A 25,396-nucleotide genomic window follows, 5' to 3' on the forward strand; every position below is an offset into this window, starting at 1 on the left:
TTTACTGGTCTCTACAGCACTAAATATTACGTATTGATGAAAAACAATGATTGATATTTTTCTACTACTACTACTACCACCACGCCGTTTCCCCGCAGGGGTAGGCAGAAAGGATGGAAGCCATACTCTTCTGTCCTGACATACACTCCTCGCCTTCTCACATCCATACATCTAGTCATACATGCCCTCCTATTACGCAGACTTTTGACACCACCAGATTTTAGGTTCTGATTGAACTGATCGTACCAAGTCTCTCGTTAGCGTAACTAATGCTGCGTTCGTTACGCTAGCAAGGGATGAGTCTCATCTTAGTCTTAAGAATGTCGATTTCAGAGGGACGATTACTTTTATTTTATTTTATATTTATTTTATTTTTATTTAATTTTTATCAATTTTTTATATTTTTATATTTTATTTAATTTTTATTTTTAACTTTTTATCAAGTTTTTCAATGACTTGAAAGTGGTAAGGTCAAGAGTTGGAATAATCGATGGGTATGTATGAGGTAATTCTTGAATGTGGAAGAGGCGAAGATTGTTTGCAAAGACAGATTAGTTTGGCGTTATATTCTCTCTGCCTACTCGTAGTTAGTTAGTTATGTTTTATGTTTTAAAATAAATAAATAAATTTCAGTCCTAGAACCAAGAATCCGAGTGTGTATGTGTCTGTGTATGCGAGTCTGTGTGCGCGTCTGTGTGTGCGCTGTGTACATATCCGTGTCAGTGTGAGCAGGAATTTATATAACAGAAATACGAATGAAAAGTCCGTGTCTTCGTACGAATTTCTCTTCCGTATAATACACACAAACATCATACGTATGTAGGTTATTCGTAATTGAAATATTAGCATTGTTAAGATAATATTGCTTTCGTTAATTAAAATGTAAACCAAACAATGCTCGAACAGTATATTTTGTATATTCGAGGATGTAAATAAACCGAATGTGAACATTAATTAATTTATTTCGAAACCCTTCTGCCGAAATTATTTCACAGAAATTGTAAACTTTCGCAATACCTACGAAGCTTTCTGCAAAGAACTGTCGTCAATGGAATATAAAATCTCTTATTTTATCAGAGAAATAAATATATTTAATTCCTGAACATTAAGAAACTTATTAAAACTCCGAGGAGAAAATTTTCGATTCGGAAATTATAACAAAACAAGCCAGATTGCAGAAATCGACGGCACTTTAATTTTTTTGCCATATCAACATATTTTAAGAAAAAATTCATGTAAACAAGTCTGGGTATTTAAGTGATTTCTTTACACACGTGCAACATTCACCAACTCTACCCATAATTGAAAACTACACTTCTTAAGTTTTTAGAATTCTCAGATATATTGATCAATCACATATGAGTTCACAACAGCCATCTATATTGGATCAATGAAAGCTTGTTTTAAGCCGACTTTTGCTTATTTGTATGCAAGACCCGAACCCCGGATTATATTCACATACTGAAAACCGCCTGAAAACATGACACTAAATATTTTAAGTACCTTATAATTTAACTAGTTTATTTATTAACAACATTATGAATGTGTTCAGATATTTGTTTTTTTCTACACGTATCCACATATATTTGTTTATTAAAAAATCACCAATATGTGTTTTTATCCTCCTGGTGATCGAACTTGAGACCTCCGGCATGGTAGCCAAATGCGCTAACCATTACACTACAAAGGTGGATAAGTTGACATTTCGCTCACTCCTTTCAAGAACGTCATAAATCAAAAAACTTGATTTTTCAGGAGAACGTTTTTAAAGTTTTAAAATATAATACAATTCATTCAAAATAAATATCAAGCCACTTATTGAACTTTCTACTTTACAGCATATCTTTTTAGGTAAAACCTTAAGATTTTTTCTCTATTTGAAAAATATTTGGTATATTTCAAAAAATAATTAAACAAAACCTTTTCTTCAAAATGCAAAAACAACACTTTCTGCCCTGTAGCGGGTAAATATTAAGTTAAAAATATGCCTCTTTTTCTGGGATATATATAGTACATTTTATGGGCATTCCGAAAACATGCACAACTGAAAATTGTCGAATTTTGATTTATGACGTTCTTGAAAGGAGTGAGCGATTTGTCTTGATAGTAATTATATTAAAACTATTTTTTAAGTAACAGTAGAGTCATTTTCTACCAATGATATATTTTCTAGGTAATCCCATGACAATTTCGATTTAATATAGGGTAAATACAAATAAAGGAAAAACTGTCTAAATAATTTATAAAGATTTTGTTTTAACACGTATTAAATTTTTACTTGGTAAGCAACATATTTTCTTGAAATTTATTTTGAAACGTGTTTCGATACGTTTTGCATGAGCATTGCAGGTTTGATAATAATGCGGAGCGCATCGAAACAGGTGCGATAATAAATTTTATGATATTGTGGTCCCAACCTAACCAAGCTTAAGAACGTAAAATTTAAATTATATAACACAAAGTAACTGCCGAATCGATTTAAGGAATTGTCTCTCAATTAATTTTTTTTGAAAATAATAATCAAAGGTAGGTATGTATTATATTCCTTCAAAATAGGTTTTGGAATATTTTTCTGCCGTAACTTTGAACTTTTCTAACCAACATTTAACTTATATTATTTTGAGAAATAAAAAGACTTTGTGTCGTGATCCACTCACATTTTTATTAACCAACTAGTTTCGGCAATAACCTGTTGCCCTCTTCAGAGTTTAATTTATGACTAAACCCTGAAGAGGGCAACATGTTGTTGCCGAAACTAGTTGGTTAATAAAAATGTGAGTGGATCACAACACAAAGCCTTTTTATTTCTCAAAATAATATATCAATATGATCCACAAAGTAAGTGCTTTCAATGTTCAAAACATAAAATTTTAACGCTTTAATTCAATTAAAATCACGACATGGACAGGTGGAAGATATCCATCTCATCTCACGATTACTAACAACATTGGATTCCTCACTAATATACATTATAGACTGAACGACTCAGACGTCCCTAAAATTAAGGCATAAAACCTGCTCTCCATTTCACTCTGCCTGAGACACAAAGGGATGATTTTATTTTATTTTATCATTTCAACTATTCGGTCGTATTTAAGGGTATGTTTAATTTGAGATAATTATTTGAAAGTGGTCGGTAATTGTTTTAGGTAACGAACGTAAAACTAATTGGTATTCCGACCTTTGTTTCTGTATTCCGAACCTCGAATAAATTTAATAAAAAAGACAGATAAGGGAAAATAATTAAAGTTTAAATATCTCAACAAAATGTAAAAGAATATGGAAGTCTGGATATTTACAGGGCTATCGACCTATCGTTGGCTGGAAAAGTTATAATTTATAAAAGGACTCACCATCAAATAACTTGTCGGGTTGTGGTCCCGCGGTAAGTGTCGCGGACTCTTAAGCCAGAGTTTCTCTGTTCGAACCCACTCTACCACAATTTCATACCTATTTCTAGTAATGATCCGCTTAGGCTAACAGAAATACTCTTGTATGAAATTGAAGTATTTCTGTAAATAGTAAAAAACACAAATACCTACTTCTCTTTTTTTAAAATAATAAAAAATTTAAAAAAAAAACTTCGTTAAAAAATCAGAGTGGAATATTTTCTAAATGTAAACACAAATGAGCTCACGACCTGTCATTGGCTGGAAAACTTATTTTTTTTGCTAGAATTCTCCTTTTAATAACAAAAAAAAAACTTTTTTAATAATCATGCTGGAAAAAATTCCATTGACATTTCAGTATAAATGAATACGAATATTTTGTAAAAATCTCGGTATTTACAGAACTTATGACCTGTTATGGGCTGTTTTAATTGATCACTTAATAAACGTCGCATATAATTTTTTTTAAATTGGTTTATAATTAATAAACATATTTTTGTATATAAAACACGCGCAAATAAGAATATTCTGTCAAAATTTCGAAGCAGTTTGTGAATCAATTCAATAAATTAAAGATTTCAAACAAAATTTCATTAAAATTTATGATAATAATTTGATATAAATAACGTAGGTACATAAAATGCTGAGGACATATACACAAATAAATATTTTTAAAAAATATGTAAAATTGTGGACGTTTTTATTTATTTATATAATTAAAGATCTACCCAAGCTCTAAGCGCCTAACCGTCAAAATATTTTGAAATTTTGTTAAGTAGATAGTGTTTTAGTATTAATCAGTCTTGATAAAGAAGCGGTTAGCTTCCAAATCGGTAGACATTATAATTATGTTATAATTAAATATTTATATTGATTTTAAAACAAAGTTTCATTTTGATTATAAAATGAAAAATCACAAAATTAGTGCTTCAAATATAAATTATGTTTTTTTTTATGTTAAATCTTGTAAAACACAACAAAAAGCAGAACGTAAGATCCGAAATGTGAAGTTCAACTTTAAATGATGGATGAAATTTTCTTAGAGCCAGCAGGAAGTACTTGATAGTGTTCAGGCATTCAAACTGCCGCGCCGCCGACGTCGCGACGCGTCCGACCGCCAGACATGCGTCCGGCTCGCTGGAATACCACCCTTAATTTGAAAGCCACGGAAGGGGTTGCAAATGTAATTTGCCCTCCCTGCGGGTTGAGTCTCGGACAATGACCGGGGTCTTGAATTTAAGATTAAATTTATATCCGCATTTCCGGACGAGGCTAAGACTTCCATATCATATTGTAATGAAGTTATTAATCAAAAAATATAATATTTTGTATATTAAAAGCACTGTTAACCTTATGGTATGGTAATATAATACTTTCTTTATCATTCGTCCTTCATTTTGAAGTTATTAATAAATAAAATTATAATATTTGTATATTAAAAGCACTGTTAATATTGTGGTATGGTAATATTGTACTTCCAGACGAGGCTAAGACTTCCATATCCTAGTGTAATGAAGTGAATCAAAACATATAATATTTTGTATATTAAAAGCACTGGCATTGTTAACCTAGTGGTATGGTGATATAATACTTTCTTTATCATTCGTCCTTCATTTTGAAGTTATTAATAAATAAAAAAAAATAAATATTGTATTTTAAAAGCACTATTAACTTTGTAGTAATGATTAAAGAAAACACTTGTTTTTTACCACTTGAGTTTTATTATATACTACATGTTTCAGAAGTTAAACTTCCATCATTCAGGTCTGTATAGTAACTATTATACAGACCTGAATGATGGAAGTTTAACTTCTGAAACATGTAGTCTATAATAAAACTCAAGTGGTAAAAAACAAGTGTTTTCTTTAATCATTGTAACATATCTTATCACAAAGTTAATGCCGAAACAATAAATAAAACTTTGTAGTATGATAATATTATACTTCCAGACGAGACTATGAGTTCCATATCATATTGTAATGAAGTTATTCATCAAAAAATTTAATATTTTGCATATTAAAAGCACTGTTAACCTTGTGATATGGTAATATGATAATTTTTTTTATCATTCTTCGTTCATTTTAAAGTTATTAATAATAAAAAATATTTTGTATCTTAAAAGCATTGTTAACTTTGTGGTATGGTAATATAATACTTTCCTTTTCAGTCATCGTTCATGTTGCGTAATACCACTTAAAAACACAACTCTACAGTTGACTTGATGGTGAAATGGTTATGACAGGCACCAAAATATATTTGGGTAGATGCTCAACTGCGAAACTGACGTCGCGGATCGATTCCCTCCGATTGGAAAATAAATATAATTTTTTTATTAGTTTGGGTGTTTGTGATGTTTTTCTTACGTTTACCTTCCCAATCTTTACTATCCTACCTGCAAACAAGCCTCTAAAAGTAGAAACTTTGCAGGTTATTCCAAAAAAAAAATCCGAAGCTGGTAGTCATCAAGTAATGTTTTTAAGTGATATTACACGATGTGAAGGATGACTGATAAATAGAGTTTTAAAAAGTGTTAACACATGGAAAACCAAAAATATTTGGAGATTTTTACATAAAATCGCAAAATAAATAATTAATTTTATCTGATTTCTCTCACTTACATTGTTTCACATAAAAAATAAAGGGAAGATAAATTGGAGTAATTAATTAAATGGTTCGCCATTTCTGACACTGGTTTCATTTAATATCAAAATCAAGTGCTTTTAAAGATTAAATCTCACAGAGAATCCTTTTGTAAAAACTTCTGTTTTTATCCACGAAAAAACTGAAAATAAAAGAATCATATTATACGATTAAGTCTTCCTCGATGTTAACGTTGTGGTCGTTTTAAAATACATTATTACCGTGGTTTTACTTTGAGTTTATATCTCCGGAAAGCCCGTAATCTTTTTGCTCCACGACGTAAAGCTCTTCTAAGCTTACTTTATGATAAGCGTAAGACTGAAACACTTAGCTTAATGATCTTTTAATATGAAATTCATTAAAACGGTTCGCTTAATTTACGGTAGTCTATTTATGTCAATTAATCCATCAAAAAACATCATGATTTTTATATCGCCGGAGAGCCTGTTATATTTTTACTTTACAGCGTAAAGCTCTTCTAAGCTTAGTTGATGAAAATGGTAATCCCAAAACACTTAGCCTAGCGATTATCTAATAAGAAATTTATAAGGATGGCTTACTTAATTTTCAGTAGTCTATATTTATGAGAATAATTCCGCCGATAAATTTCATTATTTTATTTTGAGAACTGCTCAGACAAAAGCCGCATTTCTATTTCTGACATTTAAAAAAATATACATAGTAGAAAAAAAATAAACAACAAAATAAAATGGCAAAACGATGTATGATTGAATTGTAAGGTAGAGAAAAGGTAATTGAGATGATATGGGCACACGGGATGCAGAGAACCTGAACATATTGTGATCTTCCTCGAAAGACATCAAGAGGAAGACCAAAAAATTCATGGATGCTTATAAAATGATAACATATTCGAAGGTATGGCCTAAGTGACGTTGTCCATAATAGAATGACCTACAAAAATTCATAGATGATTTTTTGTAGGTCCTTCTATCGACCTGAGGACGAGGAGAGCTGACTTCAACAGTCTTTAAAGACGATAAGTTGGGATGGAGCCAGGAAAAAGATATTTGCTAGATGTTTGAATGGTGACACAAGAAATGAATACGGGTGAAGTATTTCCGATGAAATTAAGAAAGGTGTGGAAGTCTGGGTAAAATTTGAGTAGTATGGTTCTCATCGTGGGTAGAACGGTGAATGTTAGGCGTGTATAAAAAAATGTGATTCGGATGTTGTTGGAAATAGGAGCAGACAGAGACTGGGGAAAACTTAGCATGATCAAGTTTTTCAAACACATTTTTTTGCCTCATGTTGAGATATCAACATTTTGAGTGTGTCCAAATACTTGTTCACAAAACCTGGATTATCTCCAAATACAGGAGTTATTTTCATATTATTTTTGACATCTCATCAAAGATGAAGAAGAATATATACATACTAATAAAAGAGTTTCTGCTTAATAAAAAGCTTCTTTACATCTCACCAATAGATGTCTCTAGTGAAGTTCTAGTGATTCAAGAACAAGGTTTCTAAATTGGTTCACATATACAGAACTTCCAAGAATTTGAGTAGTGTGGTTGTCAATAATGGGTAGAATTGGTGAATGTTACACGTGTGTAAAGTGATCACTTAAACCAGCCTATGACGGTCGTCAGCCCCGTAAATGCCCAGACTTCCATATTCTTCTTCATCTTTGATGAGATGTCAAAAATAATTTGAGATATCAATATAAATAACTCCTAAGTAGACAAACCCAGATATGTGGACAAAGATATGGACACACTAAAAATATTGTGTATCACTCAATAAGCTAGTAAAACTGATAAAACATCAAAATATAAGTTTTTATAAAAACTGATAATCATGTTTATATTTGTAATAGGTTATAGAGGAAAACCGAGAAATATATGGGATGGTCAAGTATTATATTTCAAATACTTGAAAGCGGAATAATTGTCGGGTATGTATGAGGAGATGCATGAATTTCGACGTGGCGAAGATTGTTTACAAATACAACGTGGTGCGACTTTCTTTTCTCTCTGCCCATCCCTGCGGACAAGCGGCATGCTGGTTTGTTAGTTAGAAATTATATTATTGTTGAAATACACAAGACCGACTGTACGTTGTGTGATATTAACTCAGGAAATGTAGATCTAGCATATAACGTCTTTAAGCGATAAGTGACGTTTTACCCGCGATATCAGCAATACAATAGAGATTCGATATTATCTGCGACAGGCGAACTCTATGGTGTGATTGTATAAACGGTGCTATTCAATATGTATTTCCGGAATTTCAGAACATTTTATGTTTAACTGTTCAATAAATTGTATTTACAACATTTTGAGTGTGTCCAAATACTTGTTCACAAAATCTAATAAATTATAAGCTTAAATAATAAAAATGGTATTTTTTGGCGTTTCTCATGTGTGTGATTATAATTCAGGATTCGGACCTCACATACTAACATAAGAGTTTCTGCTTAGTAAAAAGCTTCTTTACATCTCACCAATAGATGTCTCTAGTGAAGTTCTAGTGATTCAAGAACAAGGTTTCTAAATTGGTTCATATATATAGAACTTCTAAGAATTTGAGTAGTGTGGTTGTCAATAATGGGTAGAATTGGTGAATGTTACACGTGTGTAAAGTGATCACTTAAACCAGCCTATGACGGTCGTCAGCCCCGTAAATGCCCAGACTTCCATATCCTTCTTCATCTTTGATGAGATGTCAAAAAATAATATGAAATTGTATTTATTTTTAGGCTATGACATCTCAACTAGATTTAAAAAAAATAAAGAAATGTGGGTATTTACAGGGCTCATGACCTCTCATAGGCTGGTTTAGTGATCATTTTACACACGTGTAACATTAAAAATAGATAAAACAGATACAATAGATAAAATAGTCTCTGCTACATAAAAACTTTCTCATCCAACGTGTGAGTTCTCTGAAACCATATATGGCTCCAGTAAACTCAGACGTAAAGCGTGAGCATGAGGTTTACGATATGTGTAGGACTTTCATAAATTTAACTTTATGTTTTCAGGCGTTTTCTTGTATGTAAAAATAATCCGGGGTTCGGATCTTACATCAAGGGTCATCATACTTTGAATAAAGGGGGCAAAATAAAAGATTTCTCAACCTAATGTAGATGGCTTTTGTGAACTCTTATGTACAGTGTCATGATATTAATGATATACTTTAATGCATTTCAATGATTTGAGTCGTCTGGTTGTCAATTATGGGTCAATCAGAATTGTGAAACGAAACAAAACTAGTGCAAAATTCATTGATTGAATTTTGCACGAGTGTGTGATAATAATAATAAAACCCTTCTCCCCACCCCAATGGTGCATAGGGCACTGCGTCATATAAACGCAGTGTTATCTTGATCGTTTACACATGAAGGAAAGGTGATCAGCCCTCCGCTCCAGGTACCAGTCCAGGGTAATATTGAATAAATATTACAGTGTAAAAATCACTTATATTTATTTTACCCCCCCTGGGAATCGAACCCGGGACCTCCAGAACGGTAGCCAAGCGTGCTGATCATTACACTACGGAGGCGAACAAAAGTGAACGAGTGAGTGAAGTGATAACTTAATCACCTTAAGCTTAATGGTCGTAAGCCCTATAAATGCAGAGACTTCCATATTCTTCTTCATTTATATTGAGATCTCAAAATATAAAAAAATATATCCTTTTAATGACAACATTTTGAGTGTGTTCAAACACTTGTTCGCAAAATCTGGATTATCTCCAATTACAGGAGTTATTTTCATATTATTATTTAACATCTCATCAAAGATGAAGAAGAATATGGAACTCTGGGCATTTACGGGGCTGACGACCGTCATAGGCTGGTTTAAGTGATCACTTTACACACGTGTAACATTCACCAATTCTACCCATTATTGACAACCACACTACTCAAATTCTTGGAAGTTCTATATATATGAACCAATTTAGAAACCTTGTTCTTGAATCACTAGAACTTCACTTGAGACATCTATTGGTGAGATGTAAAGAATTTATTCCTTTTATTGCATTCCCATATGTACACATCTACTAATAAAGGCAAAAGGAAATTATTCTCGAGAGGGAATTCGTCCGGAAGGTTTACACAACCGCCCTTAAGTGTGAATCATCATCCGATTCAGTATCTCCTTAGCCAGAGTGCTGAACGAACGTGCTGAGTGATAAGGTATTCTTACGGTTAATAAATCTTTTTTCAGCATCGTAAGCATTTAATAAAGTTATAAATCAAATCCTGAACGAGGGAGAGGTGCGGCGAAAACGACTTTCTTACGAGAGTATAAAATTTTTCTGGAAAAATTTATCTCGGACCATGATAAAAATAACGTAGAAAAAACGATTAAAATATCTATTTCTAAGGCGTTTCAAGTTTGCTGAATTCAATGAATACTAATTTATGGAAACGTACATAATGTAGGACGATAAATGTCAAATTAAGAAAGCTGTTTTTGCATCCGGCGATTCCTGCGAAATTCGACCACCACTAGTTTTAGTTTTATATATGGTGTATTTTACTTTTTGACATCTCAACACGAAAGAGAATATAAAAGTCTTGGAAGCTAGTGAGTACAGTGGTACGTGTTCTTATAAGCCACGTATGCACATAAGTAACTGCTTCCGAAAATATTACACGTTAAAAAAACTTACAATAAATACATTTTTTTCATTTAACAATAGTAGGTTTATGAAAATATAAATGTATCTGTATTTCCAAAATAAAATGTACGAGTATTATTTGGTAGGTCTTAAAACTTATCAAAACATTATTTTTCTAATTTTCTAAAAATGTCGTATTACACCTAGTATTTCATATAAACAATAAAATCAAAAGGGTTAAAATTAAAACTTGTCTGCCTGTGAGATTTTAAAAGTAATATGTACTGTGCAACCCCTATTTAAAAGAGAGGCAAAGTTGAAAGAATTTTTCATGTATATTTTAGACATAAAATATATTTAAAGTAATTATAAATAATATACAAACTAATACATTTTAACCTTCACATGCATGTTATAATCATATATGAATATCCTATCAAAAAACGATTTACCACGAAAATGGAAAAATTTCCACCACAATGCTTTTCAGGCATATTTATGAATACAAATATGTTATTTTTTCCCTTCGAAATCCTGGGGGAGGGTAAAACTAAGATGCTCTTCACGTCTCCCTCCTCCTTAATGAATAATGTCACTCTAACCAATATCATATAGGTCATCTGCGAGCTCATAAAGTGCTCTAATTGAAAATCGTCATAAAGGGCATTTAACGACATATTTATTTTATTATAGGTGTCTCAACTTCAGATAAATCTATCCTTTATTTTATGAAAGAAGATGGAATTTGTGAACTACCATTTAGCCTACGAGCTGGCATTATATCTTCTTCTTCAAACTCCTCATCTGCACCCAAAGATGCATAGGGCACTGCATAAACGCAGTGTTATCTTGATTGTTTTCATACAAAGTAAAGGTGATGACCCTCCGCTTCAGGTACCAGTAGGGTAATATTGAATAAATATAAGAGTGAAAAAATCACCTATATTTCTTTGAACCCCCCTGGGAATCGAACCCGGGACCTCCAGATCGACAATCGAGCGTGCTGACCTTTACACAACGGAGACGGAACATTTCACAAATTTATTTCGGAATCAGCAACTCCGGTTCACAGAAGATCTACTCAACTACGCGAATATTTCATTCATTTAAATTAAAAACATCTGATCTTGCGTGTAAAGTATGTTAAAATAGATAATTAATAATAATAAAATGTGTCGGGTTGTGGTCCCGTGGTTAGCGTCGCGTACTATTTCTAATAATGAGCCGCTTAGGCTCACAGAAATAGAATGAAATATTTGTGTGAATAATAAAAAAAACATAAATATATCACTTTATTTAAAAATTTTAAAATAGTATTTAAAAAGAACTCCACCGACAAGACACAAAATGTGGCTAGGTAGGTCCTATCAAAAATATAATAAATATATGTATTTATGAATGAAAAATTGTATTTATGTTTATAAACGTTTATATTTATCACCATATAAAATTATTTCAATGGCCTAAAAATAAAATAAAATAAAAATAGTATTATTTTTATTAATTACAAAAAAACGAGGGTCAGATTCAGCTTACGAGAATAAAGTAATGAAAAAGTAAACTTACCTTAGTTGTTTAAAATCCCTTGCAGTTGGAGTTTCCCAAACTGAAAAAAAAAACTATGTAAATATTTTATTTATACTGATAAAAAATAGAGTAATTGGTTTCAAAATACATTTTTCTTGGGATCAGGGATATAAAATAAAAGCTTGGGTAAAGCTTATCAACCATCTTATCTTGGTTGTTATTATTAAATGGTTTTCCGAGAAAAACCCAACCCTGTAAGATTGCTTTTAAATTATTCTTTTGAGAAATGGAAAAATATTAAGCTTTATTATTTTTTCAATTTTTACGGTAATTTCAATTTCAAATTCAAAGGGCAAAAAAATGTTATTAAATTGATAAATTACCTATCTGCGGTATGTGTAATTTAACTTAAACCAAGTTTCGTTTTATAATAAAAACATATTCAAACTTAAAGTTATCTAAATTTAAATTTTAGGAGATTTTTCGGAGTTTCGATTAAAAAATTATTTGTCTCAAAGACGCATCGTATGCGCCAACATGCATTTGCTTAGAAATACTTTCCATTATAAAGTTCACAGTATGTGCCGTTATAAAATTATGTTATTTTAATAAACTTTTGGATTTGAACTTTTTTTTTTAATTAAAAAAAAAATATCAGCTATAAAGTTTTTTTCTAAACTATAATATACTACAAATCTATTTGTGAGTTTAAAATAAAATATGTAGGCACTGGATTTTTCACCCTATGAATGAATTAATGCAACATGTTTTTTGAGAACTACATAAGTATATACGAAATATGACATAAAATAAAGACTAATGCTTGTTGCGGTAAAAAAATTAAGACATTTATAAGTTATACAAATCGGATTGTTTCTTCAAATGGTTTTATTTTATATTCCACTCAATTTCAATATATAGATAACACAACTTGGCCTAGGCAACGAGTTGACATTGTCTTATCTTTATGAATATTGAAAACATTATGTAATTTTGCATGTGCCATAAAAAATTGTGTATTTTTTTATGATATATTTTGAAAATATAATATTGATTTATAAAAATTAAGATTATTTAAGGCATAAATGTATTCGAGAAGAACAAAGAGACGCAGTTCATTAAGTTTTAAATGTTTACAATATTGTCTCCACCCCATGCAACTCCTTTAAAATCATATATAAGGGGTGGAGGAGCAATATTTGTGTGCTCAGATAAGATTAATATTCAAACGTGTATACGTCTCTTTTTCTATTGGTGTCGCTTTGTTCTTCTCGCCTTTATAAGTATTTTAAAATTTTAGATATATTGGTGTCACTTTGTTCTTTTCGACCTTATAATTTTGTAATTTCGTAAATTAAATAATTTACTTTCATTTGCGCGTTTCCGTCTTCCTCATCACAAGTGTTTCAGTACCATTAGACGAAACACGGATATTCTTCGTAAATTTTACGAATGTCCGGAAATCTAGGGTTAAAGATAATCACGCAGAGTTTTAATGCGTTATTCTTTTTTAAGAAGTCATTATTTTCCTGCAAATGGTTTTGACAATAATTAAGCCTTCGGTCGCCTGAAGTCGTTAATCTTGTGAAAATTTTCAGGACTTTTTATTCTTAAAAGAAAACTGATCAAACTTTTCACATTAAAATAAAAAAGGATCACACCGGCCGAATCATATCTTTATCATAACGCAATCAATCAATCATTTATACTAGTCGTTTTAAAACCCTTTACAGAAAAAATCTAACCGTTTTTGAACCCTTAAAATAAGTTTAAAAAAATGCATAAAATATATAAATGGTATGGTTTTAACGCTTAATATTGTTGATGAAAGAATCGATAAAAAATATGTATTGTTTTAAATCATTTTCATCATAACAATACATTTAAAACAAAATTTATTTGCATATACCTAGCCTAATAGCGAAACCTAAACTGGGAATACACAATAGAGTCCTGGTACCAAATCTAACGTACGGAAGTAAATGCAGTCAAATTATGATCTCTCAGACAAATGTGCGACAAAACTATGCATAAAAGATGTTTGTGTAATTGGGTATTTACAGGGTTTAAGTCCTGTAAATACTTATCGTAACTCCATTCTTTTTCATCTTTGTTAAGGTGTCAATATTTACAACATTTTGAGTGTGTCCAAATACTTGTTCACAAAATCTGGATTATCTGCAATTACAGGAGTTATTTTCATATTATTTTTTGACATCTCATCAAAGATGAAGAAGAATATGGAAGTCTGGGCATTTACGGGGCTGACGACCGTCATAGGCTGGTTTAAGTGATCACTTTAATATAAGAGTTACTGCTTAATAAAAAGCTTCTTTACATCTCACCAATAGATGTCAAAAAATAATATAAAATATTATTATTTCGTAGGTTGTTTTTTCAGCATTTTCAAAGTTCGTTCGATGGCTGTGTAACCATAATGGACCCTGACTCTACACCAATAGAAGGTAACCTTATGACTTATGTTTATTATTGTTTTGTCCAAGGATAAACAGCGCATCGTATAAAATATCACAGCGAAACGCTCTTCAAAATTGAAAATTATCTATAATTGTTATCATTAAACGATATTCTACTTTTTCGTATCTTTTTGTTGATAAAAATGACACTTGTAAGTAAAGATTTCGCAGTAACATATATTTCCAAATTTTCAAAGGGGCCCATGCTACTTAATATGATATCAAATTGCAATTTAATAATATTAAAAAACGTCTGAACCGTCTCATAAACACAGTATTTACAGTGTCCGTTTAATTCCCTTAGGGCCCACTTTGCCTCGGAAATTACATCAAATTATTGATATCTTCCCGAAGTTTCCACTCAACGGAGCACGCACACCAAAAGGGCGAGAGATAATCCAAGGGGTTGCGCGACGACGTATTTAAGGGAGTTTCTCCTTTAACGAGGTGGCTTGGGCGGAGGGTCGGTCGACCGCTCTGAGATAATTCACGATTGTAATTACTGTAGCTAAAGGCTGTAATCGTCTGGTAATCACGTCTCATCCCTACTCATCAGATTGACTTTATGGGGGCTTGAAAACTTGAGAGTATTTACAACGTTAAGCATGCAGTTAAGATAATAATTGCAGTAAGTATGAACGTCAAATTGACTGGTTGACAGTTTAGGACTATTCTTACACGGTCAACTGACTCATGCCTGTATTCTTGAATCAAGTTTAACGACTATTTTTTTTTACATAAAGAAGTTCGTCCGATTTTTAACATAACGAAAAAGTATTGGGTTGTGGTCCTGTGGTTAGTGTCGCGGATTCTAAGTCAGAGATTCTAGGTTTGAACTCACTCAACAAAAAATAGATACCGTGAAATGATTGAGGAAAGAACAATTAAACAAATGTATGAGGTGGAATAATCGGCGGGCATGTATGAAGAGATCCATGAACATGGAAGAGGTGAAGAATGTGTACAAAAACAGATTGGCGTGCGTTCTATTATCTGCAACATTTTTGGTGTGTCCAAATACTTGTTCATTTTCATCTCTCTAATAGATATCTCTAGTGAAGGTTTAGTGATTCAATACAACTTTCGAGAATTTTAGTAGTGTGGTTGTCAATAATGGGTAGAATTGTTGAATGTTACACGTGTGTAAAGTGATCACTTAAACTATGTAGCTTATGATGGTCGTCAGCCCCGTTAATATCCAGACTTCCATATTCTTCCTTCATCTTTGATGAGATGTCAAAAAAATGTATTATCTGTGCCTACGTTTAAGGAGAGGCACCGTGATTAGTTAGTAAGTTAAAATAATAATCAATGCATTTGCACGTTTTAGTGAATCCGATATTCCCCATTTCGTTGGACGCCTAAAAATGATCTGAGCATACAAGGTTGTGTTGTGTTTGAAAACGCCGCCCTAGCAACAGGGCGGCATGAGGCAGTGAGGGGATAGAGACGCGCGGCACGTTATAGTGATTACGTAATAAAAGCCTCATCATAAACACCATCAGGTCGTATCAGTACAAGTTGTTCACGTTCACGCCTCGCCGACTCGGATATCTATACACGTCTATTTATCTCTGCCGGCCTATTCAACCTATTCACGTCGAGACATAATGCACATGTATTAAATACAACTTACATTTTAAGGTGTCTCAATTTGATACGAAACATGTCGCTTGCTCCTTTCAACAACGTCATATATAAAAAAACTTGATTCTTCAGGAGATCCTTTTTTCAAGTTTAAGAATATTATAAAATGAATTGAAAATAAATAAAAAGCCACTTATTGAACTTTTTACTGTGCAACAGATCTTTTTAGGTGAACCTGAAGGTTTTATCTCCATTTTAAAAATATTAAGCACGTGTAAAAAAAAGTCCGCCTCTGTAGTGTAATGGTCAGCACACTCGGCTACCGTTCTGGAGGTCCCGGGTTCGATTCCCAAGGGGGGGTAAAATAAATATAAGTGATTTTTTCACTGTAATATTTATTCAATATTACCATGGACTGGTACCTGAAGCGGAGGGCTGATCACCCTTCCTTCATGTGTAAACGATCAAGATAACACTGCGTTTATATGACACAGTGCCCTATGCACCATTAGGGTGCAGACAAGGGTTTTATTATTTTTTTATTATTATGTAAAAAAAAACAATACCTTTTCTTAAAAATGAAATTTCAAAAGCTTAAAAATTTTTCCTTGGAATATTTATTCCTTTTTTAGTATATTGTACGCATCCCACACACGTAACAATGAACACACATGCATGGATAAATTACAAATCTCTAATTTAATACCGTTTCTATGATATCCAAAGGATTAGTCATGATGAATGGAATCATTTTGGATATGGACGTTTTTTACTCTCGGACAGTTGGAAAATATAAATCCAATAAAAAACTCATATGAAGTAAAGCGATATATTATAAATTTTACACTCGATATATTTTATCGATAGTTAATATATTTCAGACCATCGGTTCCCAAACGTTTTCGTAGCGTAGTCCTTTTTTGTTTTCCGTAGATCCTCCCTGCCAAATATAGAACTATCCTACACTTATCAACTTTTGGAGTCACGGTGGCAACCCTAGTGTTTGAAAACAGAGCATGGTGTTGGCGAAAAGAGGATGAAAGTAGAGTGAATGAAATCGAAATGCGATCGGACAGACGAAATGAATGTATGCTAGATGTTTGAATGGTAATAATATAAGGAAAAAGTGCAAGGCTTAGAAGCACTGTTAATAGAATTCAGAAAGGTGTGTTGAGATGGTTTGGACATGCGAATCGAATGAGTGAAGTAACAACAATAAAACATGGATTAGGTTAATGTAGTTGGAAATAGAAGCAGACGAAGAGCGAGGATTACTTGGTGTGATCGAAAATTTTAAATTCTTGAACGGTCAGGAGTCGGAACAGTCGATAGGTATGTATAAGGAAATGTATGTATGTGGAGACATATTGTAAAGACACATTGGTGTGGCATTCCATTCCCTCTCTTTACCCCTACGAAAAAGCGGCGTGTTTGTTATTTTTTTTGTTAACTAGCCTTAAAACTTAAGTAAAATAACCGGGTTGAGTAGATTTTTAAGGTGTTAAATATGAATATGCACATATTTAAAACTTGAAAGCCATTTTAAAAACAAAAAATTCAATTCCAAGCAAATTGATCGAAAACCAATAAATTTACAACAGAAATTCATTAAAACAAAATGCTGATGTCTTGAATAAATATTGTAAAATGCAGGATTAAAATGTGGGTTGAATTATTTCCTTTTGATTATTTATTGAATGAATACTCTAGGGTGCAAGGGGTTAACGGTGTGAAACATGGTTACCAAAGGGGCTAAATATAAAACAGCCTCTAAACCTTATCAAAGGCTTTTTCCCAAACCAACGACCGATATGACGTTCTCACTCGAATATAGACCTTAATGGAAAATTACTCAGCATGCAATGGAGTTAAACAATAGATGTCGCTAGTGAAGTTCTAGTGATTCAAGAATAATATTTCAAAATTGGTTCATATATTCAATTCAATTCAATTCAATTTATTTATTTCAACTAATATAAACATTACAAACTATTAAAAAATTAAATCGGATACATTAAAAAAAACATTAAAATAAAATATATGCAAGAACTATTGCTAAAGGTGTAGAAGAATCCCGCTTCGGAAAACTCCTTCAGACACATGAAACAGATTAATATCCAATGAGATATTGTTCAACATAGCGGTAGCCCTTCCTACAGGCAAAACCATCGGCAGGTTGGTCCTGTGTATAGGAATGTGAAACAATCTATCTCGACGCTGTCTTAGGTAACTATCGGGAACATACAGACCAATGTTCCGGATAATTTCAGGATTATCGATCATACCGCGCAACAATCGATAAAAATGCGTAATCAAATACACATTCCTTCTAGTCTCTAAACTATATATTATATATATATATATATATATATATATATATATATATATATATATATATATATATATATATGTATATATATATATATATATATATATATATATATATATATATATATATATATATATATATATATATATATATATATATATATATATATATATATATATATATATATAAATATATATATATATATATATATATATATATATATATATATATATATATATATATATATATATATATATATATATATATATATATATATATATATATATATATATATATATATATATATATATATATATATATATATATATATATATATATATATATATATATATATCGCACCAGATGGAGCATAGGGCACTGCATAATATAAAAGCAGTAATATCCTTATCGTTACCACACAAAGGAAAGGTGATCAGCCCTCCGCTTCAGGTAGCAGTCCACGGTAATATTGAATAAATATTAGAGTGAAAAGTCACTTGTTTAATAGCGGGTATTTATTATAATTCAGGCTTAAAACTTTAAATAACAGGGATTATTCAAACAGGGATTTTATTATTAACGTTTTTTGAAAATACATACACGATATATTTTTTTAAATAGTGAGTTAATAAACTATTTATTTATTCATACGGTGGGATATGAATTTATGTGGTTACATCGAAATATATTAATTTCATCAAATTTCTGGTCTTAGATGAGCAACTGCTAAATCAGCGATTAAGTTCTAATAAACAACGTTATTGGGTTACATCGAAACTTCTAACTTAAATTTTAACATTCCGAATATGCTACCCTCGAAATTGTACATAATTCGGGTTGGGGAAAGTATTCCCATTTTGGTAGGGTAATTATCCCAAACTCTGTTAATTAAAACGACCAAATATGAAATGCAAACGGTCGAAAACAATTTTAATATTATTTGTGCGATGTGACTTGTGTAGGTAATACGCTTAATTGGATCATTTTGTTGATTCACATGTGTACGAATAATAATTAATATACGTTTTTACAAGGTATGTTAACAGATGTATTAATTTTTAAATCAAATACAGATTTTTTTAGTCTAAGTTGTTATTTATTGTTAAAAAAAAACACATAAAAATTAATATTGTGACAATTGTTTCACCTAATCATGGCATTTTCAAACGAATGTGAAGATAAACATTGAAAATGCCATAACTATGCAAAGCAACTGTCACAAAATTAATTATTGTGTGGTTTTTTTAACAATAAATAACAACTAACAGACTAACAGACTCAATAAATCTGTGTTTGATTGAACAATTAATACATAAATTAAAATTGAGTTTTACAAATTAAACGCCAGATCAATAAATATGTTAAGAGACATTGAAATGAAACACAAAAATTATCGAGACTCGACATTTTTTCTTAGATTTAGGATTTCTGAACTAAGGCGAAAATATCAGTTAGTTAATTTATATTTTAATACACTTCTACTTTAGAAAATTAACCCAAAGGAAAATGCCGAATAAATTGATAAAAGTGATAAATTTAATGATGGTGGACCCAATCATTATCAAAATTAACTATAATTTTTTTTTATTAGGAGAAGTCTTAGTTATAAGTAGTAGTATTTAATAATAATAAATTATATAATTACATATTTGCGAATTCGAGTAGTGCGGTGGAAGTACTTTGACATGTCGTAAGCTCTGTAAACGCCCAAACTTCTTAGATAAATATATATATTTACAGTAAAGAGGTATCGCAGTCAAAATAAATAAGGAAAATGTATCTCAATGTGACTCAGATATTTTAAATTTATTTTCAATAAAACAATGATTTACCATTTTTATAAATAGATCATCCGGCAGCATTTCCCAACCAATAATTACGCATTATCAATCGAATTTAGCATCACATAATTTCACCACACACACACAATCCACTGCTAGCAACATAGCAACAAGCGCAATACTGAACACTGAACGCAATGCTCAAAAATGTCAGTATTGTCACAAGAAAGTACTACACCAAAATTAAATTTCATTAAAAACAACAAAACAATATTCTTTATTTGAAAATCCAGTGCCTTCTATATGTAAATATTTTGTAAGGAGATTTTTTTTTAATTTGATCTATTTCAAAACATTTTACATAAGTCATATACTCGTATATAATATTCACGATGAGTAATTTCCATTTCTCATTTTGGGACAAAGGGATTAAGGTTAACAAAACTAACACAGGGCAAAATATAAAACAATAAACGTTTGTTAAATATTTATTTACAACTTACAAACAAGCCAATTCCCTATAACGCCGTTTTCCGCAGAGGTAAGCTGAGAGAATAGAATGGCATACTTCACTATCATTGCAAAATATTCATCGCCTCCTCCACATCATGCATCTTCTCATACATTTTCGCCGATTATTTCGACTCCTGACCTGACCACGTACAAGTATTTTAATTATTTGGCCATGCCATTATTTCCTTCGTCTTTCTCCGCTTCTATTATTCTTTCTTCACTCATTAGATTCACATGCCTTCATTTAGTTAAAACTATAATTTATGTGGAAAACTAGAGTCACCCTGTACCCAATGAGCTTACAATCAATCAATGTAAATCTTTAAGCTTAACGAAATTTCCAAGAATGATTGAGCCAAAGTTTGGGATAAATGTGTATAAATAATTAATTTGTAAAAATGAGTCTACTTGAAGGAAAAATTGTAGGTTTCAATTCCAAAGAATAGATTTATTTTCAATGACTGAAACATTAAAAAAAAACTGTATCCATACATTGGCTGAACGCTCTTGATCCTAAGGATAAGTTCTACATAATTTAACTAACTAACTAACTAACCATCACGCCACTTCCCCGCAGGGGTAGGCAGAGAGAATAGAACGCCACACCACTCTGTCCTTGCAAACATTCTTTGCCTCTTCCACGTTCATGCATCTCCTCATACATACCTGCCGATTGTTACGACTCCTTACCTGACTACTTTCAAGTATTTGGCATACCTGATCGTGCCATGTTTTTCTCGGTCTTCCTCTGCTTCTTTTCTCAATTACATTCGCCTCATAAATTTGTTTTTCCATTATTTCCTCACTCATTCGTTCGACATGTCCAAACCATCTCAACACACCTTTCTTAATTTTATCGATAATGCTTATCTCAGCTTTGCATTCCTTCTTTATTTCACTATTCGCACATCTATCATACATCGTTTTTTCGCACATTCTTCTGAGAGATCGCAGAGATTCTGAGAGATTCTACATAATTAAAAAAAGAAAATTATCACTTTATGATTAGTTTGTCGTATTTTACAGCGTCACAGTGATTTGGTAATATAGAAAGCAGTGGATCGCAAACTTGGGAGTTTGACAGTTTGACGTTTGGTTTTAGTACGAATATTACTGACGGGAGTTTGGTGTTTTTATTTAAAATATAAAATATATGACACACATAATTTGGAGATCATATCGATATTCACAGTTTTTTCGCAAACATACTACGAACAGAAGTTCTTAAAATAAAAATATAGTCGTATAATTCATTTAATGTTTTTTATTGTTGTTTTTATTCCATCGTGTTGTGACATTTTTTTCTTCGGTACTCAGTGCTTCTCCAAGCATGATAAGGTAATAAATCATTTTTCATTTTTTCCTTAATTTGCTTATTCGAATGGTTTAAATGTTGGATAAAAGCGTTTTTTTAAAAAAATATATAATTAATTACTTTTTGACATCATAACATAGATGAAGAACAATATAGAAGCCTGGGTATTTACAGGGCTTACGAACTGTCATAGACTGGTTTAAATGATCACTTTGTACACGTCTAACATTCATCATTCTACCCAAAGTTGGCAATTTTATTTTTCTTCAAATGCTTAACCGCACCAAATGGTGCATAGGGCACTGCATAATATAAAAGCAGTGTTATCTTAATCGTTACCACACGAAGGAAAGGTGATCAGCCCTCTGCTTCAGGTGACAGTCCAGGGCATTATTGAATACATATTAGAGTGAAAAAATTACTTATGTTTATTTGACCCCCCCCCCGGGAATCGAACCTGGGACCTTTAGTACGGTAGCCGAGCGTGCTGACCATTACACTACGGAGGTTGACATTCACCCTACTAAATTTTTTGGGACTCATATGATATCATATAATATATGTAAGATATAATGCATATAAGATATGATATAATTCATATGTCGCTTCATGTGCAAGTTCACGGCAGAATCTATGGTTGATTTAAGTAAGCAATCCTTTCTACCTGCCCCTACGTAGAAGAGGAATGATGGCGGGTTTTCTTTTATTTCTTTATGAACAGGGGGTCAAGAAAATGAGGAGACTATTGAGGAGGTTGCAACAGGCAAAAAGGTTGGGAATCACTATTCCAGAAGACTTCCAGTGCAATGTTTCATATTCAAGTTCGCGGCTGTATCTATGGTTGATTTAAGTAACCAATTCTCTCTGCCTACCCCTGCGTGAAAGCAGCGTGATGATAATTCAGTTTTTCCATACAAAAAAAATGGTTTATATAAAAAACTGGGTATAGAAAATTTACTCGATTATTTTGGAGGTTGCAACAGAAAAAAGGTTCCGCAGGACTTCCAGGAAGGAATAAAGAGTTGAGAGTGTTTGTTCTTATCGAAGGAACGTGATATCCTGAGCAGTGACGTGTTACTTTGCGACTAAGTAATATTGATAGAGACTTTATCCCTCGACTGTGACTGTTCAAAAAGGAAAGCGAAAATAATAGATGAACCAAGTAAGTCTTTTCTGATAATCCCACGAAGAAAAAAATACATTATTTTTCCTCAGAGAATATCAACGCTAAACGAATGGTAAACTTGAGATTCAATAATGATTTTGTTTGATCATTTTTTCGCTCTGTTTGCTTTAGTAGTATTAAATTAAAGTTATATACACATTTCAAACAAAACAATTTTATTTTATTTATTTTTTACGATTAGCAGCATTTAAGCGGAAATGATGAAGCGTTAAAATGTTTTTATTAAAATATATTTTTCATTTATTAAATTAGGCAGTCTCTTTTTACGTATAATATCTATCCATTTTCAAATTAAGCTTTTCTTGGTGAATACCACTATTTCGTCAAATCTATTGTGACACGTGTTTCAATGCATTTCGTATCACACGGTATTTAAAAAGGATCCAGAATGCATCGAAACACCTGACACAAGAGACAGTAGTATTTTCAAATTAAACTTAAATTGAGGAGTAATTTTTCTAGTAAGTAAATTTGATTAAAAATTAGGATTATGTATAATTACAACTATTTATTTCATTATATTCGTTATGTTGCTGTTTTTGCTTCTCCAAAACCAATTAATTCATGAGTATAAGAAAGTATTCACATCATTTTGAGTGTGTCCAAATCCTTGTTCACAAATCGGGATTTCTCCACTTAAATAATTACTTATTTAGTAATTGTTTATATTAACATCCCAACATATCGCTCACTCCTTTCAAGAACGTCATAAATCAAAAAACTTGATTTTTCAGGAGAACGTTTTTAAAGTTTAAAAATATAACACAATATATTAGAAATAAATATCAAGCCAATTATTGAACTATTTACTGTGCAACGGATATTTTTAGGTAAAACCTGAAGGTTTTTTCTCCATTTGAAAAATATTTATTATATTTAAAAAAATAATTAAACAATACCTTTTCTTCAAAATGCAAAAATAACATTTTCTGTCCTGTAGCTGGTAAATATTAAGTTAAAAATATGCCCCTTTTGCTGATATATAGTGCATTTTCTGGGCATCCCGAAAACATGCACAACTGAAAATTGACGATTTTTGATTTATGACGTTCTTGAAAGGAGTGAGCGATATGTGAAGAAACATGGAAGTCTGGCCAGGGCTAACGACCTGTCATAGGCTAGTTTAAGAAAATTCTTTACACACGTGAAACATTTACTATTCTACCCTCATATTTATTATGTGGTAGTCGATCATGGGTAGAAGGTATATTACATATGTATAATGTAAAACAGTTGTGACAGGTCGTGAGTTCTGTAAATACCCAGATTTTTACTAGATATTCTTCTTCATCTCTGTTAAAATCTCAATAGTAGATACAATTTCAGTCGTATTTTTAGTTATTAAAAAAAACGTTAGTTTTTTGTTCATAATATTTCGCTCACTCCTTTCAAGAACGTCGTAAATCAAAAATCGTTGAATTTCAGTTGTGCATGTTATCGGAATGCCCAGAAAATGTACTATATCCCAGTAAAAGAGGCATATTTGTAATTTAATATTTACCTGCTACAGGGCAGAAAGTGTTGATTTTGCATTTTGAGGAAAAGGTATTGTTTAATTATTTTTTTAAATATACTAAATATTTTTCAAATGGAGAAAAAACCTTCAGGTTTTACCTCAAAAGATCTGTTGCAAAGTAAAAAGTTTAATAAGTGGCTTGATATTTATTTATAAAACATTGCATTATATTTTTAAACTTTAAAAACGTTCTCCTGAAAAATCAAGTATTTTGATTTATGACGTTCTTGAAAGGAGTGGGCGATATATGAATATTAAAAAAAATCGATGATTTTAACTTAGTTCTTCAGAATATATAATTAGGTATAAATATGTATGTAATTTTAAATATCGTAATTTAAATTCATTTAAAAACTGTTTTTTTAAGTGCTCCTAATACTGAATATGAAAAAAGTATTTCAATAAAACATTTTTTGTATTATTAAAACTAAAAGTAAAATTAAACCCATATTTTATTCATGATAAAGTAATCGTTGTAAAAAAAAAGTTTTGAAGAATAAAATAAATGTAATATCATGCCTGAAATCATTAGAATTTGTCGAA

At 31.4% G+C, this 25,396-nt stretch overlaps 1 protein-coding gene across 1 annotated transcript in view; it reads right to left on the reverse strand.

The window, feature by feature from the left end:
* Positions 1–25,396, reverse strand: part of LOC148314049 (GTP-binding protein Di-Ras2-like) — a 255,774-nt gene that overhangs the window by 159,835 nt on the left and 70,543 nt on the right. The window contains exon 2 of the mRNA XM_088277126.1: positions 12,189–12,228. The gene's annotated coding sequence lies outside the window, so the exon portion shown is untranslated. The remainder of the gene's footprint in view (positions 1–12,188; positions 12,229–25,396) is intronic.

The sequence above is a fragment of the Brachycentrus maculatus genome, unplaced genomic scaffold (assembly GCF_059751285.1).
Source record: "Brachycentrus maculatus isolate JH-2025_06_01 unplaced genomic scaffold, ASM5975128v1 h1tg000002l, whole genome shotgun sequence".
NCBI lineage: Eukaryota > Metazoa > Arthropoda > Insecta > Trichoptera > Brachycentridae > Brachycentrus > Brachycentrus maculatus.